The sequence below is a fragment of the Oncorhynchus masou genome, chromosome 31, assembly GCF_036934945.1.
Source record: "Oncorhynchus masou masou isolate Uvic2021 chromosome 31, UVic_Omas_1.1, whole genome shotgun sequence".
In the NCBI taxonomy this organism is placed as follows: Eukaryota; Metazoa; Chordata; class Actinopteri; order Salmoniformes; family Salmonidae; genus Oncorhynchus; species Oncorhynchus masou.
The window spans coordinates 101,205,011-101,224,422 of record NC_088242.1 but is presented as its reverse complement, the minus strand read 5'-3'; the positions used below and the strand labels follow the sequence as shown (position 1 = coordinate 101,224,422).

Here is a 19,412-nt window from a genome sequence, read left to right as displayed (position 1 = left end):
AGGTTTAGTGGAAGTAGGCCTATCTACCCAGGGTTAGTGGAAGTAGGGCTATCTACCCAGGCTTAGTGGAAGTATCTACCCAGGGTGGAAGCCTATCTACCCAGGTTTGGAGTGGAAGGTAAGGCCTATCTACCCAGGGTTTAGTGGAAGTAGGCCTATCTACCCAGGTTTAGTGGAAGTAGGCCTATCTACCCAGGGTTAGTGGAAGTAGGCCTATCTACCCAGGTTTAGTGGAAGCAGGCCTATCTACCCAGGGTTAGTGGAAGTAGGGCTATCTACCCAGGTTTGGAAGTGGAAAGTAGGCCTATCTACCCAGGGTTAGTGGAAGTAGGGCTATCTACCCAGGGTTAGTGGAAGCAGGGCTATCTACCCAGGTTTAGTGGAAGTAGGGCTATCTACCCAGGGTTAGTGGAAGTAGGGCTATCTACCCAGGGTTAGTGGAAGTAGGGCTATCTACCCAGGTTTAGTGGAAGTAGGGCTATCTACCCAGGTTTAGTGGAAGTAGGGCTATCTACCCAGGTTTAGTGGAAGTAGGGCTATCTAACCAGGTTTAGTGGAAGTAGGCCTATCTACCCAGGTTTAGTGGAAGTAGGCCTATCTACCCAGGGTTAGTGGAAGTAGGGCTATCTACCCAGGGTTAGTGGAAGTAGGGCTATCTACCCAGGTTTAGTGGAAGTAGGGCTATCTACCCAGGTTTAGTGGAAGTAGGCCTATCTACCCAGGTTTAGTGGAAGTAGGGCTATCTACCCAGGTTTAGTGGAAGCAGGCCTAGTGGAAGTAGGCCTATCTACCCAGGTTTAGTGGAAGTAGGCCTATCTAGGTTTAGTGGAAGTAGGGCTATCTACCCAGGTTTAGTGGAAGTAGGGCTATCTACCCAGGTTTAGTGGAAGTAGGGCTATCTACCCAGGTTTAGTGGAAGTAGGCCTATCTACCCAGGGTTAGTGGAAGTAGGCCTATCTACCCAGGTTTAGTGGAAGTAGGCCTATCTACCCAGGGTTAGTGGAAGTAGACCTATCTACCCAGGTTTAGTGGAAGTAGGGCTATCTACCCAGGTTTAGTGGAAGTAGGGCTATCTACCCAGGTTTAGTGGAAGTAGGCCTATCTACCCAGGTTTAGTGGAAGTAGGGCTATCTACCCAGGTTTAGTGGAAGTAGGGCTATCTACCCAGGTTTAGTGGAAGTAGGGCTATCTACCCAGGTTTAGTGGAAGTGGATCTACCCAGGGTTTAGTGGAAGTAGGCCTATCTACCCAGGTTTAGTGGAAGTAGGCCTATCTACAGGTTTAGTGGAAGTAGGGCTATCTACCCAGGGTTAGTGGAAGTAGGCCTATCTACCCAGGGTTAGTGGAAGTAGGCCTATCTACCCAGGTTTAGTGGAAGTAGGGCCTATCTACCCAGGGTTAGTGGAAGTAGGGTTAGTGGAAGTAGGCCTATCTACCCAGGGTTAGTGGAAGGAAGGTTTAGGGCCTATCTACCCAGGTTTAGTGGGTTTAAAGTAGGGCTATCTACCCAGGTTTAGTGGAAGCAGGCCTATCTACCCAGGTTTAGTGGAAGTAGGGCTATCTACCCAGGTTTAGTGGAAGTAGGCTATCTACCCAGGGTTAGTGGAAGTAGGCCTATCTACCCAGGTTTAGTGGAAGTAGGCCTATCTACCCAGGGTTCTATCTACCCAGGTTTAGTGGAAGTAGGGCTATCTACCCAGGTTTAGTGGAATCTACCCAGGTTTAGTGGAAGCCTATCTACCCAGGTTTAGTGGAAGTAGGCCTATCTATCCCAGGTTTAGTGGAAGTAGGGCTATCTACCCAGGTTTAGTGGGGCTAAGGTTTAGGGAAGTAGGGCTATCTACCCAGGTTTAGTGGAAGTAGGGCTATCTACCCAGGTTTAGTGGAAGTAGGGCTATCTACCCAGGTTTAGTGGAAGTAGGCTATCTACCCAGGGTTAGTGGAAGCAGGCCTACTACCCAGGTTTAGTGGAAGTAGGCCTATCTACCCAGGGTTAGTGGAAGTATGCCTATCTACCCAGGGTTAGTGGAAGTAGGCCTATCTACCCAGGTTTAGTGGAAGTAGGGCTATCTACCCAGGTTTAGTGGAAGTAGGGCTATCTACCCAGGTTTAGTGGAAGTAGGGCTATCTACCCAGGTTTAGTGGAAGTAGGGTTAGTGGAAGTAGGGCTATATCTACCCAGGGTTAGTGGAAGTATCTACCCAGGTTTAGCCTATCTACCCAGGTTTAGTGGAAGTAGGGCTATCTACCCAGGTTTAGTGGAAGTAGGCCTTTATCTATCCCCAGGGTTAGTGGAAGTAGGCCTATCTACCCAGGTTTAGTGGAAGTAGGCCTATCTACCCAGGGTTAGTGGAAGTAGGGCTATCTACCCAGGTTTAGTTAGGGCTGGAAAGTAGGCCTATCTACCCAGGTTTAGTGGAAGTAGGCCTATCTACCCAGGTTTAGTGGAAGTAGGCCTATCTATTTAGTGGAAGTAGGCCCCCAGGTTAGTGGAAGTAGGCCTATCTACCCAGGGTTAGTGGAAGTAGGCCTATCTACCCAGGGTTAGTGGAAGTAGGGCCTATCTACCCAGGTTTAGTGGAAGCAGGCCTATCTACCCAGGGTTAGTGGAAGTAGGGCTATCTACCCAGGTTTAGTGGAAGTAGGCCTATCTACCCAGGTTTAGTGGAAGTAGGCCTATCTACCCAGGTTTAGTGGAAGTAGGCCTATCTACCCAGGGTTAGTGGAAGTAGAGCTATCTACCCAGGGTTAGTGGAAGTAGAGCTATCTACCCAGGGTTAGTGGAAGTATACCTATCTACCCAGGGTTAGTGGAAGTAGGCCTATCTACCCAGGGTTCGTGGAGTGGAAGGTTTAGTGGAAGCTATCTACCCAGGTTTAGTGGAAGTAGGGAAGCTATCTACCCAGGTTTGGAAGTAGTATCTACCCAGGTTTAGTGGAAGTAGGCCTATCTACCCAGGTTTAGTGGAAGTAGGGCTATCTACCCAGGTTTAGTGGAAGTAGGCCTATCTACCCAGGGTTAGTGGAAGTAGGCCTATCTACCCAGGGTTAGTGGAAGCAGGCCTATCTACCCAGGTTTAGTGGAAGCAGGCCTATCTACCCAGGGTTAGTGGAAGTAGGCCTATCTACCCAGGTTTAGTGGAAGTAGGCCTATCTACCCAGGGTTAGTGGAAGTAGGCCTATCTACCCAGGTTTAGTGGAAGTAGGGCTATCTACCCAGGGTTAGTGGAAGTAGGCCTATCTACCCAGGTTTAGTGGAATTAGGCCTATCTACCCAGGGTTAGTGGAAGTAGGGCTATCTACCCAGGTTTAGTGGAAGCAGGCCTATCTACCCAGGGTTAGTGGATCTACCCAGGTTTAGTGGAAGTAGGGCTATCTACCCAGGGTTTGGAAGCAGGGCTATCTACCCAGGTTTAGTGGAAGTAGGGCTATCTACCCAGGGTTAGTGGAAGTAGGGCTATCTACCCAGGGTTAGTGGAAGTAGGGCTATCTACCCAGGTTTAGTGGAAGTAGGGCTATCTACCCAGGTTTAGTGGAAGTAGGGCTATCTACCCAGGTTTAGTGGAAGTAGGGTTTTCTAACCAGGTTTAGTGGAAGTAGGCCTATCTACCCAGGTTTAGTGGAAGTAGGCCTATCTACCCAGGGTTAGTGGAAGTAGGGCTATCTACCCAGGGTTAGTGGAAGTAGGGCTATCTACCCAGGTTTAGTGGAAGTAGGGCTATCTACCCAGGTTTAGTGGAAGTAGGCCTATCTACCCAGGTTTAGTGGAAGTAGGGCTATCTACCCAGGTTTAGTGGAAGCAGGCCTATCTACCCAGGTTTAGTGGAAGCAGGCCTATCTACCCAGGTTTAGTGGAAGTAGGCCTATCTACCCAGGTTTAGTGGAAGTAGGGCTATCTACCCAGGTTTAGTGGAAGTAGGGCCATCTACCCAGGGTTAGTGGAAGTAGGGCTATCTACCCAGGTTTAGTGGAAGTATACCTATCTACCCAGGGTTAGTGGAAGTATGCCTATCTACCCAGGTTTAGTGGAAGTAGGCCTATCTACCCAGGGTTCAGGAAGTAGGCCTATCTACCCAGGTTTAGTGGAAGTAGGCCTATCTACCCAGGTTTAGTGGGAGCAGGGCTATCTACCCAGGTTTAGTGGAAGCAGGGCTATCTACCCAGGTTTAGTGGAAGCAGGCCTATCTACCCAGGTTTAGTGGAAGTAGGCCTATCTACCCAGGTTTAGTGGAAGTAGGGCTATCTACCCAGGTTTAGTGGAAGTAGGGCTATCTACCCAGGTTTAGTGGAAGTAGGGCTATCTACCCAGGGTTAGTGGAAGTAGGGCTATCTACCCAGGTTTAGTGGAAGTAGGGCTATCTACCCAGGTTTAGTGGAAGTAGTCCAATCTACTCAGGGTTAGTGGAAGTAGGGCTATCTACCCAGGGTTAGTGGAAGTAGACCTATCTACCCAGGGTTAGTGGAAGTAGACCTATCTACCCAGGGTTAGTGGAAGTATACCTATCTACCCAGGGTTAGTGGAAGCAGGCCTATCTACCCAGGGTTAGTGGAAGTATACCTATCTACCCAGGGTTAGTGGAAGCAGGCCTATCTACCCAGGTTTAGTGGAAGTAGGGCTATATACCCAGGTTTAGTGGAAGTAGGGCTATCTACCCAGGTTTAGTGGAAGTAGGGCTATCTACCCAGGTTTAGTGGAAGCAGGCCTATCTACCCAGGTTTAGTGGAAGCAGGCCTATCTACCCAGGTTTAGTGGAAGTATACCTATCTACCCAGGGTTAGTGGAAGTATGCCTATCTACCCAGGTTTAGTGGAAGTAGGCCTATCTACCCAGGGTTCGTGGAAGTAGGGCTATCTACCCAGGTTTAGTGGAAGTAGGCCTATCTACCCAGGTTTAGTGGGAGCAGGGCTATCTACCCAGGTTTAGTGGAAGCAGGGCTATCTACCCAGGTTTAGTGGAAGCAGGCCTATCTACCCAGGTTTAGTGGAAGTAGGCCTATCTACCCAGGTTTAGTGGAAGTAGGGCTATCTACCCAGGTTTAGTGGAAGTAGGGCTATCTACCCAGGTTTAGTGGAAGTAGGGCTATCTACCCAGGGTTAGTGGAAGTAGGGCTATCTACCCAGGTTTAGTGGAAGTAGGGCTATCTACCCAGGTTTAGTGGAAGTAGAGCTATCTACCCAGGGTTAGTGGAAGCAGGCCTGTCTACCCAGGTTTAGTGGAAGTATACCTATCTACCCAGGGTTAGTGGAAGTATGCCTATCTACCCAGGGTTAGTGGAAGTAGGACTATCTACCCAGACTTAGTGAAAGTAGGGCTATCTACCCAGGTTTAGTGGAAGTAGGGCTATCTACCCAGGTTTAGTGGAAGTAGGGCTATCTACCCAGGTTTAGTGGAAGTAGGGCTATCTACCCAGGTTTAGTGGAAGTAGTCCAATCTACTCAGGGTTAGTGGAAGTAGGGCTATCTACCCAGGGTTAGTGGAAGTAGACCTATCTACCCAGGGTTAGTGGAAGCAGGCCTATCTACCCAGGTTTAGTGGAAGTAGGGCTATCTACCCAGGTTTAGTGGAAGTAGGGCTATCTACCCAGGTTTAGTGGAAGTAGGGCTATCTGCCCAGGTTTAGTGGAAGCAGGCCTATCTACCCAGGGTTAGTGGAAGTAGGCCTATCTACCCAGGGTTAGTGGAAGCAGGCCTATCTACCCAGGGTTAGTGGAAGTAGGGCTATCTACCCAGGTTTAGTGGAAGTAGGGCTATCTACCCAGGTTTAGTGGAAGTAGAGCTATCTACCCAGGGTTAGTGGAAGCAGGCCTATCTACCCAGGTTTAGTGGAAGTACGCCTATCTACCCAGGGTTAGTGGAAGTATGCCTATCTACCCAGGTTTAGTGGAAGTAGGCCTATCTACCCAGGTTTAGTGGAAGTAGGGCTATCTACCCAGGTTTAGTGGAAGCAGGCCTATCTACCCAGGTTTAGTGGAAGTAGGGCTATCTACCCAGGTTTAGTGGAAGTAGGGCTATCTACCCAGGTTTAGTGGAAGCAGGCCTATCTACCCAGGTTTAGTGGAAGCAGGCCTATCTACCCAGGTTTAGTGGAAGCAGGCCTATCTACCCAGGTTTAGTGGAAGTAGGGCTATCTACCCAGGGTTAGTGGAAGTAGGGCTATCTACCCAGGTTTAGTGGAAGTAGGGCTATCTACCCAGGTTTAGTGGAAGTAGGGCTATCTACCCAGGTTTAGTGGAAGTAGGGCTATCTAACCAGGTTTAGTGGAAGTAGGCCTATCAACCCAGGTTTAGTGGAAGTAGGCTAACTACCCAGGGTTAGTGGAAGTAGGCCTATCTACCCAGGTTTAGTGGAAGTAGGGCTATCTACCCAGGTTTAGTGGAAGTAGAGCTATCTACCCAGGGTTAGTGGAAGCAGGCCTATCTACCCAGGTTTAGTGGAAGTATACCTATCTACCCAGGGTTAGTGGAAGTATGCCTATCTACCCAGGTTTAGTGGAAGTAGGCCTATCTACCCAGGTTTAGTGGAAGTAGGGCTATCTACCCAGGTTTAGTGGAAGCAGGCCTATCTACCCAGGTTTAGTGGAAGCAGGCCTATCTACCCAGGTTTAGTGGAAGCAGGCCTATCTACCCAGGTTTAGTGGAAGTAGGGCTATCTACCCAGGGTTAGTGGAAGTAGGGCTATCTACCCAGGTTTAGTGGAAGTAGGGCTATCTACCCAGGTTTAGTGGAAGTAGGGCTATCTAACCAGGTTTAGTGGAAGTAGGCCTATCTACCCAGGTTTAGTGGAAGTAGGGCTATCTACCCAGGGTTAGTGGAAGTAGGGCTATCTACCCAGGGTTAGTGGAAGTAGGGCTATCTACCCAGGGTTAGTGGAAGTAGGGCTATCTACCCAGGTTTAGTGGAAGTAGGGCTATCTACCCAGGTTTAGTGGAAGTAGGCCTATCTACCCAGGTTTAGTGGAAGCAGGGCTATCTACCCAGGTTTAGTGGAAGCAGGCCTATCTACCCAGGTTTAGTGGAAGCAGGCCTATCTACCCAGGTTTAGTGGAAGTAGGCCTATCTACCCAGGTTTAGTGGAAGTAGGGCTATCTACCCAGGTTTAGTGGAAGTAGGGCTATCTACCCAGGGTTAGTGGAAGCAGGCCTATCTAACCAGGGTTAGTGGAAGCAGGCCTATCTAACCAGGGTTAGTGGAAGTAGGCCTATCTACCCAGGTTTAGTGGAAGTAGGCCTATCTACCCAGGTTTAGTGGAAGTAGCCCTATCTACCCAGGGTTAGTGGAAGTAGGCCTATCTACCCAGGGTTAGTGGAAGTAGGCCTATCTACCCAGGTTTAGTGGAAGTAGGCCTATCTACCCAGGGTTAGTGGAATTAGGCCTATCTACCCAGGTTTAGTGGAAGTAGGCCTATCTACCCAGGGTTAGTGGAAGTAGGCCTATCTACCAAGGTTTAGTGGAAGTAGCCCTATCTACCCAGGGTTAGTGGAAGTAGGCCTATCTACCCAGGGTTAGTGGAAGTAGACCTATCTACCCAGGGTTAGTGGAAGTATACCTATCTACCCAGGGTTAGTGGAAGCAGGCCTATCTACCCAGGGTTAGTGGAAGTATACCTATCTACCCAGGGTTAGTGGAAGCAGGCCTATCTACCCAGGTTTAGTGGAAGTAGGGCTATCTACCCAGGTTTAGTGGAAGTAGGGCTATCTACCCAGGTTTAGTGGAAGCAGGCCTATCTACCCAGGTTTAGTGGAAGCAGGCCTATCTACCCAGGTTTAGTGGAAGTAGGCCTATCTACCCAGGTTTAGTGGAAGTAGGGCTATCTACCCAGGGTTAGTGGAAGTAGGGCTATCTACCCAGGTTTAGTGGAAGTATACCTATCTACCCAGGGTTAGTGGAAGTATGCCTATCTACCCAGGTTTAGTGGAAGTAGGCCTATCTACCCAGGGTTCGTGGAAGTAGGCCTATCTACCCAGGTTTAGTGGAAGTAGGCCTATCTACCCAGGTTTAGTGGGAGTAGGGCTATCTACCCAGGTTTAGTGGAAGCAGGGCTATCTACCCAGGTTTAGTGGAAGCAGGCCTATCTACCCAGGTTTAGTGGAAGTAGGCCTATCTACCCAGGTTTAGTGGAAGTAGGGCTATCTACCCAGGTTTAGTGGAAGTAGGGCTATCTACCCAGGTTTAGTGGAAGTAGGGCTATCTACCCAGGGTTAGTGGAAGTAGGGCTATCTACCCAGGTTTAGTGGAAGTAGGGCTATCTACCCAGGTTTAGTGGAAGTAGAGGCTATCTACCCAGGGTTAGTGGAAGCAGGCCTGTCTACCCAGGTTTAGTGGAAGTATACCTATCTACCCAGGGATAGTGGAAGTATGCCTATCTACCCAGGGTTAGTGGAAGTAGGACTATCTACCCAGACTTAGTGAAAGTAGGGCTATCTACCCAGGTTTAGTGGAAGTAGGGCTATCTACCCAGGTTTAGTGGAAGTAGGGCTATCTACCCAGGTTTAGTGGAAGTAGTCCAATCTACTCAGGGTTAGTGGAAGTAGGGCTATCTACCCAGGGTTAGTGGAAGTAGACCTATCTACCCAGGGTTAGTGGAAGCAGGCCTATCTACCCAGGTTTAGTGGAAGTAGGGCTATCTACCCAGGTTTAGTGGAAGTAGGGCTATCTACCCAGGTTTAGTGGAAGTAGGGCTATCTACCCAGGTTTAGTGGAAGCAGGCCTATCTACCCAGGGTTAGTGGAAGCAGGCCTATCTACCCAGGGTTAGTGGAAGCAGGCCTATCTACCCAGGGTTAGTGGAAGTAGGGCTATCTACCCAGGTTTAGTGGAAGTAGGGCTATCTACCCAGGTTTAGTGGAAGTAGAGCTATCTACCCAGGGTTAGTGGAAGCAGGCCTATCTACCCAGGTTTAGTGGAAGTATACCTATCTACCCAGGGTTAGTGGAAGTATGCCTATCTACCCAGGTTTAGTGGAAGTAGGCCTATCTACCCAGGTTTAGTGGAAGTAGGGCTATCTACCCAGGTTTAGTGGAAGTAGGGCTATCTAACCAGGTTTAGTGGAAGTAGGCCTATCAACCCAGGTTTAGTGGAAGTAGGGCTATCTACCCAGGTTTAGTGGAAGTAGGCTATCTACCCAGGGTTAGTGGAAGTAGGGCTATCTACCCAGGTTTAGTGGAAGTAGGGCTATCTACCCAGGTTTAGTGGAAGTAGAGCTATCTACCCAGGGTTAGTGGAAGCAGGCCTATCTACCCAGGTTTAGTGGAAGTATACCTATCTACCCAGGGTTAGTGGAAGTATGCCTATCTACCCAGGTTTAGTGGAAGTAGGCCTATCTACCCAGGTTTAGTGGAAGTAGGGCTATCTACCCAGGTTTAGTGGAAGCAGGCCTATCTACCCAGGTTTAGTGGAAGCAGGCCTATCTACCCAGGTTTAGTGGAAGCAGGCCTATCTACCCAGGTTTAGTGGAAGTAGGGCTATCTACCCAGGGTTAGTGGAAGTAGGGCTATCTACCCAGGTTTAGTGGAAGTAGGGCTATCTACCCAGGTTTAGTGGAAGTAGGGCTATCTACCCAGGTTTAGTGGAAGTAGGGCTATCTAACCAGGTTTAGTGGAAGTAGGCCTATCAACCCAGGTTTAGTGGAAGTAGGGCTATCTACCCAGGGTTAGTGGAAGTAGGGCTATCTACCCAGGGTTAGTGGAAGTAGGGCTATCTACCCAGGTTTAGTGGAAGTAGGGCTATCTACCCAGGTTTAGTGGAAGTAGGCCTATCTACCCAGGTTTAGTGGAAGCAGGGCTATCTACCCAGGTTTAGTGGAAGCAGGCCTATCTACCCAGGTTTAGTGGAAGCAGGCCTATCTACCCAGGTTTAGTGGAAGTAGGCCTATCTACCCAGGTTTAGTGGAAGTAGGGCTATCTACCCAGGTTTAGTGGAAGTAGGGCTATCTACCCAGGGTTAGTGGAAGCAGGCCTATCTAACCAGGGTTAGTGGAAGCAGGCCTATCTAACCAGGGTTAGTGGAAGTAGGCCTATCTACCCAGGTTTAGTGGAAGTAGGCCTATCTACCCAGGTTTAGTGGAAGTAGCCCTATCTACCCAGGGTTAGTGGAAGTAGGCCTATCTACCCAGGGTTAGTGGAAGTAGGCCTATCTACCCAGGTTTAGTGGAAGTAGGCCTATCTACCCAGGGTTAGTGGAATTAGGCCTATCTACCCAGGTTTAGTGGAAGTAGGCCTATCTACCCAGGGTTAGTGGAAGTAGGCCTATCTACCCAGGTTTAGTGGAAGTAGCCCTATCTACCCAGGGTTAGTGGAAGTAGGCCTATCTACCCAGGGTTAGTGGAAGTAGACCTATCTACCCAGGGTTAGTGGAAGTATACCTATCTACCCAGGGTTAGTGGAAGCAGGCCTATCTACCCAGGGTTAGTGGAAGTATACCTATCTACCCAGGGTTAGTGGAAGCAGGCCTATCTACCCAGGTTTAGTGGAAGTAGGGCTATCTACCCAGGTTTAGTGGAAGTAGGGCTATCTACCCAGGTTTAGTGGAAGCAGGCCTATCTACCCAGGTTTAGTGGAAGCAGGCCTATCTACCCAGGTTTAGTGGAAGTAGGCCTATCTACCCAGGTTTAGTGGAAGTAGGGCTATCTACCCAGGGTTAGTGGAAGTAGGGCTATCTACCCAGGTTTAGTGGAAGTATACCTATCTACCCAGGGTTAGTGGAAGTATGCCTATCTACCCAGGTTTAGTGGAAGTAGGCCTATCTACCCAGGGTTAGTGGAAGTAGGCCTATCTACCCAGGTTTAGTGGAAGTAGGCCTATCTACCCAGGTTTAGTGGGAGTAGGGCTATCTACCCAGGTTTAGTGGAAGCAGGGCTATCTACCCAGGTTTAGTGGAAGCAGGCCTATCTACCCAGGTTTAGTGGAAGTAGGCCTATCTACCCAGGTTTAGTGGAAGTATACCTATCTACCCAGGGTTAGTGGAAGTATGCCTATCTACCCAGGTTTAGTGGAAGTAGGCCTATCTACCCAGGTTTAGTGGAAGTAGGGCTATCTACCCAGGTTTAGTGGAAGCAGGCCTATCTACCCAGGTTTAGTGGAAGCAGGCCTATCTACCCAGGTTTAGTGGAAGCAGGCCTATCTACCCAGGTTTAGTGGAAGTAGGGCTATCTACCCAGGGTTAGTGGAAGTAGGGCTATCTACCCAGGTTTAGTGGAAGTAGGGCTATCTACCCAGGTTTAGTGGAAGTAGGGCTATCTACCCAGGTTTAGTGGAAGTAGGGCTATCTAACCAGGTTTAGTGGAAGTAGGCCTATCAACCCAGGTTTAGTGGAAGTAGGCTATCTACCCAGGGTTAGTGGACGTAGGGCTATCTACCCAGGGTTAGTGGAAGTAGGGCTATCTACCCAGGTTTAGTGGAAGTAGGGCTATCTACCCAGGTTTAGTGGAAGTAGGCCTATCTACCCAGGTTTAGTGGAAGCAGGGCTATCTACCCAGGTTTAGTGGAAGCAGGCCTATCTACCCAGGTTTAGTGGAAGCAGGCCTATCTACCCAGGTTTAGTGGAAGTAGGCCTATCTACCCAGGTTTAGTGGAAGTAGGGCTATCTACCCAGGTTTAGTGGAAGTAGGGCTATCTACCCAGGTTTAGTGGAAGCAGGCCTATCTACCCAGGGTTAGTGGAAGCAGGCCTATCTAACCAGGGTTAGTGGAAGTAGGCCTATCTACCCAGGTTTAGTGGAAGTAGGCCTATCTACCCAGGTTTAGTGGAAGTAGCCCTATCTACCCAGGGTTAGTGGAAGTAGGCCTATCTACCCAGGGTTAGTGGAAGTAGGCCTATCTACCCAGGTTTAGTGGAAGTAGGCCTATCTACCCAGGGTTAGTGGAATTAGGCCTATCTACCCAGGTTTAGTGGAAGTAGGCCTATCTACCCAGGGTTAGTGGAAGTAGGACTATCTACCCAGGTTTAGTGGAAGTAGCCCTATCTACCCAGGGTTAGTGGAAGCAGGCCTATCTACCCAGGGTTAGTGGAAGCAGGCCTATCTACCCAGGGTTAGTGGAAGCAGGCCTATCTACCCAGGTTTAGTGGAAGTAGGGCTATCTACCCAGGGTTAGTGGAAGTAGGGCTATCTACCCAGGGTTAGTGGAAGTAGGGCTATCTACCCAGGTTTAGTGGAAGTAGGGCTATCTACCCAGGTTTAGTGGAAGTAGGCCTATCTACCCAGGTTTAGTGGAAGCAGGGCTATCTACCCAGGTTTAGTGGAAGCAGGCCTATCTACCCAGGTTTAGTGGAAGCAGGCCTATCTACCCAGGTTTAGTGGAAGTAGGCCTATCTACCCAGGTTTAGTGGAAGTAGGGCTATCTACCCAGGTTTAGTGGAAGTAGGGCTATCTACCCAGGGTTAGTGGAAGCAGGCCTATCTAACCAGGGTTAGTGGAAGCAGGCCTATCTAACCAGGGTTAGTGGAAGTAGGCCTATCTACCCAGGTTTAGTGGAAGTAGGCCTATCTACCCAGGTTTAGTGGAAGTAGCCCTATCTACCCAGGGTTAGTGGAAGTAGGCCTATCTACCCAGGGTTAGTGGAAGTAGGCCTATCTACCCAGGTTTAGTGGAAGTAGGCCTATCTACCCAGGGTTAGTGGAATTAGGCCTATCTACCCAGGTTTAGTGGAAGTAGGCCTATCTACCCAGGGTTAGTGGAAGTAGGCCTATCTACCCAGGTTTAGTGGAAGTAGCCCTATCTACCCAGGGTTAGTGGAAGTAGGCCTATCTACCCAGGGTTAGTGGAAGTAGACCTATCTACCCAGGGTTAGTGGAAGTATACCTATCTACCCAGGGTTAGTGGAAGTAGGCCTATCTACCCAGGGTTAGTGGAAGTATACCTATCTACCCAGGGTTAGTGGAAGCAGGCCTATCTACCCAGGTTTAGTGGAAGTAGGGCTATCTACCCAGGTTTAGTGGAAGTAGGGCTATCTACCCAGGTTTAGTGGAAGCAGGCCTATCTACCCAGGTTTAGTGGAAGCAGGCCTATCTACCCAGGTTTAGTGGAAGTAGGCCTATCTACCCAGGTTTAGTGGAAGTAGGGCTATCTACCCAGGGTTAGTGGAAGTAGGGCTATCTACCCAGGTTTAGTGGAAGTATACCTATCTACCCAGGGTTAGTGGAAGTATGCCTATCTACCCAGGTTTAGTGGAAGTAGGCCTATCTACCCAGGGTTAGTGGAAGTAGGCCTATCTACCCAGGTTTAGTGGAAGTAGGCCTATCTACCCAGGTTTAGTGGAGTAGGGCTATCTACCCAGGTTTAGTGGAAGCAGGGCTATCTACCCAGGTTTAGTGGAAGTAGGCCTATCTACCCAGGTTTAGTGGAAGTAGGCCTATCTACCCAGGTTTAGTGGAAGTAGGGCTATCTACCCAGGTTTAGTGGAAGTATGGCTATCTACCCAGGTTTAGTGGAAGTAGGGCTATCTACCCAGGGTTAGTGGAAGTAGGGCTATCTACCCAGGTTTAGTGGAAGTAGGGCTATCTACCCAGGTTTAGTGGAAGTAGAGCTATCTACCCAGGGTTAGTGGAAGCAGGCCTGTCTACCCAGGTTTAGTGGAAGTATACCTATCTACCCAGGGTTAGTGGAAGTATGCCTATCTACCCAGGGTTAGTGGAAGTAGGACTATCTACCCAGACTTAGTGAAAGTAGGGCTATCTACCCAGGTTTAGTGGAAGTAGGGCTATCTACCCAGGTTTAGTGGAAGTAGGGCTATCTACCCAGGTTTAGTGGAAGTAGTCCAATCTACTCAGGGTTAGTGGAAGTAGGGCTATCTACCCAGGGTTAGTGGAAGTAGACCTATCTACCCAGGGTTAGTGGAAGCAGGCCTATCTACCCAGGTTTAGTGGAAGTAGGGCTATCTACCCAGGTTTAGTGGAAGTAGGGCTATCTACCCAGGTTTAGTGGAAGTAGGGCTATCTACCCAGGTTTAGTGGAAGCAGGCCTATCTACCCAGGGTTAGTGGAAGCAGGCCTATCTACCCAGGGTTAGTGGAAGCAGGCCTATCTACCCAGGGTTAGTGGAAGTAGGGCTATCTACCCAGGTTTAGTGGAAGTAGGGCTATCTACCCAGGTTTAGTGGAAGTAGAGCTATCTACCCAGGGTTAGTGGAAGCAGGCCTATCTACCCAGGTTTAGTGGAAGTATACCTATCTACCCAGGGTTAGTGGAAGTATGCCTATCTACCCAGGTTTAGTGGAAGTAGGCCTATCTACCCAGGTTTAGTGGAAGTAGGGCTATCTACCCAGGTTTAGTGGAAGTGGCCTATCTACCCAGGTTTAGTGGAAGCAGGCCTATCTACCCAGGTTTAGTGGAAGCAGGCCTATCTACCCAGGTTTAGTGGAAGTAGGGCTATCTACCCAGGGTTAGTGGAAGTAGGGCTATCTACCCAGGTTTAGTGGAAGTAGGGCTATCTACCCAGGTTTAGTGGAAGTAGGGCTATCTACCCAGGTTTAGTGGAAGTAGGGCTATCTACCCAGGTTTAGTGGAAGTAGGCCTATCTACCCAGGGTTAGTGGAATTAGGCCTATCTACCCAGGTTTAGTGGAAGTAGGCCTATCTACCCAGGGTTAGTGGAAGTAGGACTATCTACCCAGGTTTAGTGGAAGTAGCCCTATCTACCCAGGGTTAGTGGAAGCAGGCCTATCTACCCAGGGTTAGTGGAAGCAGGCCTATCTACCCAGGGTTAGTGGAAGCAGGCCTATCTACCCAGGGTTAGTGGAAGCAGGGCTATCTACCCAGGGTTAGTGGAAGTAGGGCTATCTACCCAGGTTTAGTGGAAGTAGGGCTATCTACCCAGGGTTAGTGGAAGTAGGGCTATCTACCCAGGGTTAGTGGAAGTAGGGCTATCTACCCAGGTTTAGTGGAAGTGGGCTATCTACCCAGGTTTAGTGGAAGTAGAGCTATCTACCCAGGGTTAGTGGAAGCAGGCCTATCTACCCAGGTTTAGTGGAAGTATACCTATCTACCCAGGGTTAGTGGAAGTAGGCCTATCTACCCAGGTTTAGTGGAAGTAGGCCTATCTACCCAGGGTTAGTGGAAGTAGGCCTATCTACCCAGGTTTAGTGGAAGTAGGGCTATCTACCCAGGTTTAGTGGAAGCAGGCCTATCTACCCAGGTTTAGTGGAAGCAGGCCTATCTACCCAGGTTTAGTGGAAGTAGGCTATCTACCCAGGGTTAGTGGAAGTAGGGCTATCTACCCAGGGTTAGTGGAAGTAGGGCTATCTACCCAGGTTTAGTGGAAGTAGGGCTATCTACCCAGGTTTAGTGGAAGTAGGGCTATCTACCCAGGTTTAGTGGAAGTAGGGCTATCTACCCAGGTTTAGTGGAAGCAGGCCTATCTACCCAGGGTTAGTGGAAGCAGGCCTATCTAACCAGGGTTAGTGGAAGTAGGCCTATCTACCCAGGTTTAGTGGAAGTAGGCCTATCTACCCAGGTTTAGTGGAAGTAGCCCTATCTACCCAGGGTTAGTGGAAGTAGGCCTATCTACCCAGGGTTAGTGGAAGTAGGCCTATCTACCCAGGTTTAGTGGAAGTAGGCCTATCTACCCAGGGTTAGTGGAATTAGGCCTATCTACCCAGGTTTAGTGGAAGTAGGCCTATCTACCCAGGGTTAGTGGAAGTAGGACTATCTACCCAGGTTTAGTGGAAGTAGCCCTATCTACCCAGGGTTAGTGGAAGCAGGCCTATCTACCCAGGGTTAGTGGAAGCAGGCCTATCTACCCAGGGTTAGTGGAAGCAGGCCTATCTACCCAGGGTTAGTGGAAGCAGGGCTATCTACCCAGGGTTAGTGGAAGTAGGGCTATCTACCCAGGTTTAGTGGAAGTAGGGCTATCTACCCAGGGTTAGTGGAAGTAGGGCTATCTACCCAGGGTTAGTGGAAGTAGGGCTATCTACCCAGGTTTAGTGGAAGTAGGGCTATCTACCCAGGTTTAGTGGAAGTAGAGCTATCTACCCAGGGTTAGTGGAAGCAGGCCTATCTACCCAGGTTTAGTGGAAGTATGCCTATCTACCCAGGGTTAGTGGAAGTAGGCCTATCTACCCAGGTTTAGTGGAAGTAGGGCTATCTACCCAGGTTTAGTGGAAGCAGGCCTATCTACCCAGGTTTAGTGGAAGCAGGCCTATCTACCCAGGTTTAGTGGAAGTATACCTATCTACCCAGGGTTAGTGGAAGTATGCCTATCTACCCAGGGTTAGTGGAAGTAGGCCTATCTACCCAGGGTTAGTGGAAGTATATCTACCCAGGTTTAGTGGAAGTAGGGCTATCTACCCAGGTTTAGTGGAAGTAGGGCTATCTACCCAGGTTTAGTGGAAGTAGTCCAATCTACTCAGGGTTAGTGGAAGTAGGGCTATCTACCCAGGTTTAGTGGAAGTAGGGCTATCTACCCAGGTTTAGTGGAAGTAGGGCTATCTACCCAGGTTTAGTGGAAGTAGAGCTATCTACCCAGGGTTAGTGGAAGCAGGCCTATCTACCCAGGTTTAGTGGAAGTATACCTATCTATCCAGGTTTAGTGGAAGTAGGGCTATCTACCCAGGTTTAGTGGAAGTAGGGCTATCTACCCAGGTTTAGTGGAAGTAGGGCTATCTAACCAGGTTTAGTGGAAGTAGGCCTATCAACCCAGGTTTAGTGGAAGTAGGCCTATCTACCCAGGGTTAGTGGAAGTAGGATTATCTACCCAGGGTTAGTGGAAGTAGGGCTATCTACCCAGGTTTAGTGGAAGTAGGGCTATCTACCCAGGTTTAGTGGAAGTAGAGCTATCTACCCAGGGTTAGTGGAAGCAGGCCTATCTACCCAGGTTTAGTGGAAGTATGCCTATCTACCCAGGGTTAGTGGAAGTAGGGCTATCTACCCAGGTTTAGTGGAAGTAGGGCTATCTACCCAGGGTTAGTGGAAGTAGACCTATCTACCCAGGGTTAGTGGAAGTAGACCTATCTACCCAGGGTTAGTGGAAGTATACCTATCTACCCAGGGTTAGTGGAAGCAGGCCTATCTACCCAGGGTTAGTGGAAGTAGGCCCTATCTACCCAGGGTTAGTGGAAGCAGGCCTATCTACCCAGGTTTAGTGGAAGTAGGGCTATCTACCCAGGTTTAGTGGAAGTAGGGCTATCTACCCAGGTTTAGTGGAAGTAGCCCTATCTACCCAGGTTTAGTGGAAGTAGCCCTATCTACCCAGGGTTAGTGGAAGTAGGCCTATCTACCCAGGGTTAGTGGAAGTAGGCCTATCTACCCAGGTTTAGTGGAAGTAGGCCTATCTACCCAGGGTTAGTGGAAGTAGGCCTATCTACCCAGGGTTAGTGGAAGTAGGCCTATCTACCCAGGTTTAGTGGAAGTAGGCCTATCTACCCAGGGTTAGTGGAAGTAGGCCTATCTACCCAGGTTTAGTGGAAGTAGGCCTATCTACCCAGGGTTAGTGGAAGTAGGCCTATCTACCCAGGGTTAGTGGAAGTAGGCCTATCTACCCAGGTTTAGTATAAGTAGGGCTGTCTACCCAGGTTTAGTGGAAGTAGGGCTATCTACCATGATTTAGTATAAGTAGGGCTATCTATCTACCATGATTTAGTGTTCAGGAGATCAATTTGTGCTCTACTAAATAGATATTGGAACCATGGGTAGCCTAGGCAGGGTAGCCTAGTGGTTAGAGCATTGGCTGAGTAACCGGAAGGTTGCGAATTCAAACCCCGAGCTGACAAGGTACAAATCTGTCGTTCTGCCCCTGAACAGGCAGTTAACCCACTGTTCCCAGGCTGTCATTGAAAATAAGAATTTGTTCTTAACTGACTTGCCTGGTTAAATAAAAGTAAAATTAAAAATAAAATAAAAATGTGTCCCCACAACATATACAGTACAGTGTCCATAACCTGAAGGGGAGATAAGATAATGTTAGCTGTGACAAACACAATGAATTAGGGACTTTAACATCAGCATGCTGTTGATTAGAGCTTATGGTCCTTTATCAACTAGTCCTCTACTCTACAACTCTGTATCAAATACATACACGAACACACACACGAGAGAGAAATAGAGAGAAATAGTCTGTGCATCCCAATTGGCATCCTGTTCCTTATTTATATTTTCTTCAACGATCGCTGCCTGCACCTGCCCGCCCACCCAGCATTACTACTCTGAACGGTTCTGACTTAGAATATGTGGACAACTACAAATACCTAGGTGTCTGGTTAGACCGTAAACTCTCCTTACAGACTCACATTAAGCATCTCTAATCCAAAGTTAAATCTAGAATCAGAGTCCTATTTCGCAACAAAGCATCCTTCACTCATGCTGCCAAACATACCCTTGTAAAACTGACCATCCTACCGATCCTCGACTTCGGCGATGCCATTTACAAAATAGCCTCCAATACCCTACTTAATAAATTGGATGCAGTCTATCACAACGCCATCCGTTTTGTCACCAAAGCCCCATATACTACCCACCACTGTGACCTGTACGTTCTTGTTGGCTGGCCCTCGCTTCATACTCGTCGCCAAACCCACTGGCTCCAGGTCATCTACAACACCCTGCTAGGTAAAGTCCCCCCTTATCTCAGCTGGCTGGTCACCACAGCAGCACCCACCTGAAGCACGCGTTCGAGCAGGTATATCTCTCTGGTCACCCCCAAAACCAATTCTTCCTTTGGCCGCCTCTACTTCCAGTTCTCTGCTGCCAATGAGTGGAACGAACTACACAAATCTCTGAAACTGGAAACACTTATATCCCTCACTAGCTTTAAGCACCAGCTGTCAGAGCAGCTCACAGATTACTGCACCTGTACATAGCCCACCTATAATTTAGCCCAAACAACTACCTCGTCCCCTACTGTATTTATTTATTTATTTAGCTCCTTTACACCCCATTATTTTTATTTCTATTTTGCACATTCTTCCATTGCAAATCTACCATTCCAGTGTTTTACTTGCTATATTGTATTTACTTAGCCACCATGGCCTTTTTTTTTGCCTTTACCTCCCTTATCTCACCTCATTTGCTCACATCGTATATAGACTTATTTTTCTACTGTATTATTTACTGTATGTTTGTTTTACTCCATGTGTAACTCTGTTGTTGTACGTATCGAACTGCTTTGCGTTATCTTGAGCAGGTCGCAGTTGTAAATGTGAACTTGTGAAATCTATCAACAACAACAAAAAATATCTAGCTCCCTAACCCCCCCCCCCCCTAGAGACAGACAATGACTCAATGACTGACCTGCCAGAACCAGCTCCCTAACCCCCCCCCCCCACCCTCCCTAGAGAGACAGACAATGACTCAATGACTGACCTGCCAGAACTAGCTGCTTAACCCCCCCTCCCTAGACAGACAATGACTCAATGACTGACCTGCCAGAACCAGCTCCCTAACCCCCCCCCTCCCTAGAGAGACAGACAATGACTCAATGACTGACCTGCCAGA

General features: G+C 48.9%; 1 protein-coding gene across 1 annotated transcript in view; it reads right to left on the bottom strand.

The window, feature by feature from the left end:
* The window catches only part of tmem45a (transmembrane protein 45a), a 71,955-nt gene that overhangs the window by 19,466 nt on the left and 33,077 nt on the right, over positions 1 to 19,412 (bottom strand). The gene's annotated exons all lie outside the window — the stretch shown is intronic.